We start from the raw sequence: 7,840 nt of genomic DNA on the forward strand, positions 1-7,840 counted from the left end.
ACACACACACACACACACATACACACACACACACATACACACACACACACATACACACACACACACACCAGGCTCATGCTTGAAAATGAGTTTGTTGCATATAAAGGCTTTATTTATACTCAGAACAAACTAAAAGGCTTTAAGCTCTCTTTGTTCTACTTAGATTTAGCAAGGACCTCTGCTTTTCACTTGAATTCTGAAGATAGTCCAGTATGAATTATTTGTCCTGTTGCTTCATTTCCAGAACCTGTGTATTGTAACTCCTAAGTCAGTATTTCTCCTCAGTGTTTCTTCATGGCAGCAACACGTTATGACCAGACAGCTCTTTTCTCTGAAAGAATACTGCGTATATTACAGAATGTTTAGAAGCATTCTTGGCCTTATGGGTTAGTTTTTGTATTTTGCATTTCAGTTAGATGAAGACACATCACACAATACCTATCAAGTGTCTACAACTGTATAAAAGTGTCTACAAATGTAGAGCAATAACATTTTCCATGATGGAATAAAAAATCAAATATTTGTGTTGGCACTTAACAATAACAAAAGATATGCAACAAAGATAATTGAAACCAAATATTTCCCACATAGTTTGATACCTCACTTAAAACTGGACCTGATAGCTGAGTGTGGTGCTTTTAGCACTGAGGTGTAAGAGGCAAGAAGATGAGTTCAAGGCCAACCTGGCCTAAACAGTAAAACCCTATTTCAAAAGAAGGGTCTAACGTGTGGCCTGAAGCCTCTGAATCCAATCTTCAAGAAGAAAATTTAGGACATGACTGTAGTTGAGCCTAGGTGATGACTCACTAATCTGTGTTTCTTTAAGGACCAAGACTCCTGTGATGTGCAGGGGAGATAGGAGCTAAGAAATGAAGTGGAGAATATCTTTTGTGAAGGAAGGAATTTGGATGGAGACATCAGGCTAGGTTTAGTTTAAATATTTGTTGCTTAGTGTAGTTTCTGGCTCATTTTTTGTAACTCTTGTATATAAAAGTTACAGAGAGAGAGACCACTTAAAGATTCAGTTATTTAATTTTTTTTTTTATTCAGGTGTTGAATTTCCAAAGCCAGTGCTTTATTTTGTTTACTTTCCTTCTCTTAGATGATTGAAGTGGATGAATCTGATGAGGAAGAAAACAGTCTTCCTACCACAGGAGCAGATAAAAGGTAGGCCAGAAACTTCCTGAAAAAACCAAAAAATTAAAATGAAAAACAATAGACTAGTTTGTAAAGTCGATGGATTGTTACTGCAAGTATTTTCAATGAGAACCTATAATTAATTTCCTTTTGTTTTTATTTCACATTGATTTTATTGATAATATTATTTTGTTAATATTTGGCTTCTTTGTTCTCACTTTGTATATATCCAGTTGAGCTAATAGAAAGAGGATGATACACACTCTACCTTCAAAACTGATATGCTGTTCCTTTTGTTTTGATTTTGCCTGTTGTTTTTAAGCTTGACTTATTACCATTCTCTTGTATATTAGCATTTTCTATGAATAGTGTTTGACTAAAATTTGTGTTTAAAATATTTGATGGCCTTTTTATAAAATACTTTGTGTTAAAAACTTTTTGCATTAAATTAGATGTAATGAGGACATGTTTAATAAAGTACTGCCTTCAGGCAATGTTAAATTATACTGATGAAAAGAGTTGATATATTCAAATCCACTAAATAGTGATTGAGTCAGTACATGGGAACTTTTATCAAGCAGACACTTAATTTTGATGTGGTATGGACTCTCAGGAAAAAGCAAGGAATGTGGACTATGGTAAAAAGAAACATTTCTGAAGATCCTTTGATCTTGTTACAGAAATGAGATTTGAAGTTGTTACAATTTTCAGAAGTAGGATGGTAATAGATACATTTTAATATAAGAAGTGTATTAGTTAAAATTTTCTTCCCTTTTTTATAGGTGAGAAAGTTTAAGCACAGGGAAGTTGAATAAGTTGTCTAGTAAATGAAAAAAACTGGAATCCAAACATTCCAGAAACTTTTTCTCTTTCGTAGAATTTTTTTTTTGGTCAGTTGGGCAGGGGCCCTGGGCACTGTCCCTTAGCTCTTCAGCTCAAGGCTAGCATTCTACCACTTGAGCCACAGTGCCACTTCTGGCTTTTTCTGTTTATGTGGTACTGAGGAATCAAACCCAGGGCCTCATGCATGCGAGGCAAGCACTCTACCACTGAGCCACATTCTCCTCTTAGAATTTTTAATTTATTTGTACACGGGTTTCAATGCGATAACCTATAAATAGTTACAACATACCCCAATCCAAACTGAACCCCAAAAGCCCTATTTAAAAAATGATTTTACTTCTTTTAATATTTTTATTTTATATGTTTATGTTTGTTCAGTGGCTAGCATTGGCTTAAAAACCTGAAAGTGCTTTTTTTTTTTTTTTTGGTCAGTCATGGGGCTTGAACTCTGGGCCTGGGCCCTGTCCCTCAGCTCTTCAGCTCAAGGCTGGTGCTCTACCATAGCACCACTTCCAGTTTTCTGGTGGTTTATTGGAGATAAGAGTCTCATGGACTTTCCTGCATGGACTGGCTTTGGACCCTAATCCTCAGATCTCAGCCTTCTGAGTAGCTAGGATTACAAGCATGAGCCACCAGTTCGTGGCTGAAAGTGCATTTTTGATTAGGAAAAATTTCTGTTCTAGTTCATTGTCTTTGTTGTTTCTGTTGTTACTGTTTTGGTTTTTAAATTTGTTGTTTTTTAAACTTTTTTTTTTGCCTCAGGTATTCAAGTACATCATCCAGCAAACATATGTCCCAGAGCCAAATAGCTAAAGGAGTCAATTTTGAATCAGATGAGGTAATAAATATTTTACTAAACTTTAACTGATATTTATCTCTTTATAAAATGAATATAAATACCAGTAGTTAGATGCTAAAAGTTTTTGTTGTTGTTATTGGTCAGGGGCTTTAACACAGGGCCTGGTATGGTCCCTGGGCTTTTTTGCTGAAGTCTAGACCCACAGCACAAGTTCTGGTTTTCTGATTTTTTAATTGGAGATAAGAGTCTCACAGACTTTACTGCCAAGGCTGGCTTCAAACTGCTATCCCCTAATCTCAGCCTGCTGAGTAGCTCGGATTACAGGTGTAAACCACTGGGCCTGGCTCTAAAAGTTATTTTAAAAATAGCTTCACTGGTAACCTTTCTTTGAGTATTAAGTCAATAAGTAACATTTGCTGATGTCCATCAATATAATTACTTCATATAAAAGGCCTAGGGGACTTTAAACATGACTTCCGCTCAACTTTTATTTAATTTTCTCTGTTAAAAGAATCAGTATTTTTTTTAGCTTCTGCCATTTATATTGCATTTATATGGAAAAATAATGGCAGTGATAATGTAAGAGTTTTTAACAAAGTGTTTATGAGGCACCCACTCTGCTCCACATTGATTTTATATTAGAAGGATCATGGTGGAGATTTTCCTATCATGGAGTGTTGAGGCATGGACCAAAATCCTCTCTCCAGGATATGTGGGAAAAACTCCAAATCAAGATGGTTGTCTGAAGGAGACAACCATAAAATCTCAACTAGAATGAGGAAGAATAGAAAGAAGTAGAATCAAACTTTTTATCTTTTCCTTTATTAATTTTTTGAATTAAGTTGAATTAGAGTTACATAACTGAAAGCTACTGGTGTTTCTCTTTCTAAGGCTGTCAATGAAAGCAAGGATTTCTGAATTTTTGTTAAGTACTTAAAGGTGTTTTCCTTTGGCCTATGACCTCCTTCACTACAAGGATATTTCCTTGTAGCTGGGAAGGTGGCTCAGTGGTAGAGCACTTGCCTTGCATGCATGAGGCCCTGGGTTCAATTCCTCAGCACCACATAAGCAAAAAGAAAAAAGCCGGAAGTGGTGCTATGGCTCAAGTGGTAGAGAGCTAGCCTTGAGCTGAAGAGCTGAGGGACAGCGCCCAGGTCCAGAGTTCAGACCCCACAACCGGATCCCCCGCCCCGCCCCCCCCTCCCCAAAAAAGAAAATATCCTTGTAGTAAACACCTGTAACATAAAATGATCTTCACTTTTTTTGGGGGGGGGAGTCTGGTCGTGGGGCCTGAACTCTGGGCCTGGGCACTGTCCCTCAGCTCTTCAGCTCAAGGCTAGCGCTCTACCACTTGAGCCACAGCACCACTTCCGGCTTTTTTCTTTTTGCTTATGTGGTGCTGAGGAATCGAACCCAGGGCCTTGAGCCTGCAAGGCAAGTGCTCTACCACTGAACCACCTTCTCAGCCTGATCTTCACCATTTTTAAGTGCACAATACAGTAGTATAAATATATTTACATTATTATAAAACAGATCTCTAACTTTTTGTCTTACAAGACTGAAAATCTGTATCCTTTTTATCCCTTAAACAAGTCTATATTTCCTTTTTTCTTTTCTCCTTAGCCTTTGGTAGTTACCATTTCTCACTACTTTCTTTTCCTATGTATTTTTCTACTCTAGATACTTGAAGTATTCACAGGTTTATCATGCTGTGGCAGGGAGCTTAGCTCTTTTCTTTTGAGCCTCTCCATGAATATGACAACAGTAACTGGGGAAGGTTTGCTATAGCTCATGATACAAAGAAAAATGACAGCGAGAGCTGTCCACCTATTGCATGCTAACCTGTCTCATGCTAGCATGTACTTAGGTGTTAAAGTTCTGCTTCATCAAGGCCCAGAAATTCTGGAATCCAGCACCTATGAATGCTGAAAACATGGCCCAACACAATTCATTCCTCCTTCAGGCTGTTTATTGCAGGTGTTTCAAGAGAAAAAAAAAGCTGTCAGTGCAGAAGGAAAAAATGTGATGATATATATCCTAAACCACAAGTTGCAGATTTGTAAGATGAACAGATAAAGATATCCAGTGTTCAACATGAATCTGTCATTAATAAAATCTGCATTGTATTTGCAATGAGTATGGTTTAGATTTGATTGTCACAAATACATAAAAGATGTAACTTTGTGAACTGATGGATATGTTAATTAGCTTGACTGTAGTAACAATTTTGCTGTTATGTATTTCATAGTATCATATTGTATATCTTAAGTACACAGCATAAAATTTCATTTTAATAGCTAAAAAAATCTTAAGGAAAAGCATGATTAGCAAGTTCTTTTCATCTTTATTTTGGAATTATCTTAAAACTATATAGTTTGGGCTTATCTGAGGTTTGTTTTCATTCTAAAATTAATTAATATATGTGATATTCTTACTTATTCTTACCATGCATATAACTTGGCACACCTGTTTGGAAACTCAGTCAGTCTGAGAGTGTCATCAATTCGTGACAGTTAACAAAGGACAGATAAACAATTAAAGCTGCTTTGGAGTCAGAACTTCTGTATGTGGCTTTACTATTTTTGTCTGGCTTTCCAGAAAAGAAGATATTTGTAATATAATGTAAATGAGGGAAAACAAACTATTCACAAACCAATTAGATATGGCTTGAGGTATACTTTTTTTCCTGGCTTACCTACACCTTATTTATCTTTTTTTTTTGTCAGTTGTGGGGCTTGAACTCTGGGCTTGGGCTCTGACCCTGTGCTCTTCAGCTCAAGGCAAGTGCTCTACCACTTGAGCCACAACGCCACTTCCAGTTTTCTAGTGGTTTATTGGAGATAAGAGTCTCAAAGACTTTCCTGCTCAGGCTGGCTTTGAACCCTGATCCTCAGATCTCAGCCTCCTGAGTAGCTAGGATTACAGGCGTGAGCCACGGCACCTGTCTCTCATTTATCTTTATTAAGGTTAATAACTGGGGGAAATGAATGTGTATATATTATTGATATGTGTATTATGTATATACACACATAGGTATATAACTTGAGAAGTCTTTATTTTGGGGCATAGTGATGTAGTCCTAACATTTGGGAGGTAGGACTGTTCAAGGCTACAGAGTGAGTCCAAGAATATAACAGGCTATCTAGCATGTATCTGTCTAAATAAATAAATAAAATAATTAAAAACATTTAATTGAATTTATATTTCACACTTAAAAAGGAATGTAAAAATTAAATCTGTCCCTGTGATTCACTGATATTTTAGCATAATAAGTTCTTGTTTCAATAAAGTAAGGAGGAATCACTGACTTAATATTTATATATTATTTCAGGATGATGATGATGATCCTTTTATGAATGTCGGTTCTTTAAGAAGAAACAGAAGATGATATATTTAATGAAAGCCAGACATTTTCAGGATACAGGAACAAAAATGGAAATGTTGTAAGAAGATTTTACAGTTAGAGATGTTTTAAACATCTCTAATTTGTTAACTTGAGGAATTTGCAAGAGTGAATAGAGAACCTAATGTATAAGAGTTTATATTTTCATATACTATTTCCTGAACATAATTCAATTACTTACATATTTCCTAGTTTATGGAAATAAAATCAGTATAGGTTCTCTAGTATTTTATTTTTTTTCTTTTTTAGGACGTTGTTCTTGCTAGACAAGCACTTTTCCTCTGAGCTACATCCCAGCCCTCCTCATTTTTTCAAATGTAGTTGTTAACATTGGTAAGAATGTTGTATAAATTTAGAACATTATATTCCTGATATATTAATGTATATTCTAATAAAAGCTTTGCTTAAATGCTGGTTTTAAGGAAGGATTAAAATGCAACATTATACATTTATGCTTTATGATAAGGGTTTTCATTATCTTAATATTACATTAATCAGAGTTGAAGGGAAGAACTTACAAAATTTAACCTCTTCATAATTTTTAATATTTTCTGAGAGGTTTTGGATTATGTGAAATTAAAACCTTGTATATGCCTTGATTGTCATTGTATTTCCTGTACTTGCAGCCTCACAGATTTTGAGTGATTAGAAGTACCCTGTATTTTAATGAAAAGTTTTTGTTAGAGGAAGGAAGGGTTTTTCATTTTATTTGTGGCAAAGACTCAGATTATGTTTCATTGAATGGTAATAATTTTCTCCATTTACTATCATTAGTGACATTCTCTCTCATTTTACTCTCTCAACTACTTTTAGGAAGAAAGGGGTTAAGAAAATTATACATTTTTAGGAAGTGGTACTGTGGCTCAAGTGATAGAGTGCTAGCCTCTACCTCCCCCCACCCCCCAAAAAAAGTATATTTTCTTTTTATTTTGTCATGTGGGGCTTGAACGCTGAGCCTGGACGCTGTCCCTGAGCTCTTCAGCGCAAGGCTAGTGTTCTACCACTTGAGCCACAGTGCCACTTCTGGTTTTTTGGTGGTTAATTGGAGGTAAGAGTCTCACGGACTTTCCTGCTTGTGCTGAACCACGATCCTCAGATCTTAGCCTCCTGAGTAGCTAGGATTAGAGGCATGAACCACCAGTGCCTGATGAAATGATACATTTTTAAAATACTGAAGAACTTTTTTTGGGGGGGGTGGGGGGTTCAGTCGTGGAGCCTGAACTCTGGGCCTGGACACTGTCCCTCAGCTCTTCAGCTCAAGGCTAGGTATTCTACCACTTGAGTCACAGCACCACTTCTGACTTTTTTTCTTTTTGCTTATGTGGTGCTGAGGAATCGAAGCCAGGGCCTCATGCTTGCAAGGCAAGCGCTCTACCACTGAGCCACCTTCCCAGCCCCTGAAGAACTTTTTAAAACCTAAGTGTTATTGTTGTATTAGATTAAAACACAGAAATACAACTTCTCTGGAATATAATTTCCAAGTTTTCTTGCCAGTAGTACTTTATTTTAACTTTGGTTCCTGAATGGACAGTCCTAGAAATCTTAGTCAAAGAACTCATGTTATGTTTATATTTTCTTATTTGAAGGAGGAAGTTAACATGTTGCCTCTTCAGATTTTTTTTTTTTTTGGTTGATTGTGGAGCTTGAACAGCCTAGGT

The 7,840-nt window shown here is 36.3% G+C and overlaps 1 long non-coding RNA gene across 1 annotated transcript; it reads left to right on the forward strand.

Annotated features, from left to right (window-relative positions):
• Window positions 1-1,082: 1,082 nt before the first annotated feature.
• Window positions 1,083-6,781, forward strand: LOC105995167. The gene is made up of 3 exons (XR_001175550.1): window positions 1,083-1,167; window positions 2,743-2,818; window positions 6,111-6,781. It is a non-coding gene; the product is annotated as an uncharacterized LOC105995167 (long non-coding RNA).
• The last annotated feature ends 1,059 nt before the right edge of the window (window positions 6,782-7,840 follow it).

The sequence above is a fragment of the Dipodomys ordii genome, unplaced genomic scaffold (assembly GCF_000151885.1).
Source record: "Dipodomys ordii isolate 6190 unplaced genomic scaffold, Dord_2.0 Scaffold114, whole genome shotgun sequence".
Classification (NCBI taxonomy): domain Eukaryota; kingdom Metazoa; phylum Chordata; class Mammalia; order Rodentia; family Heteromyidae; genus Dipodomys; species Dipodomys ordii.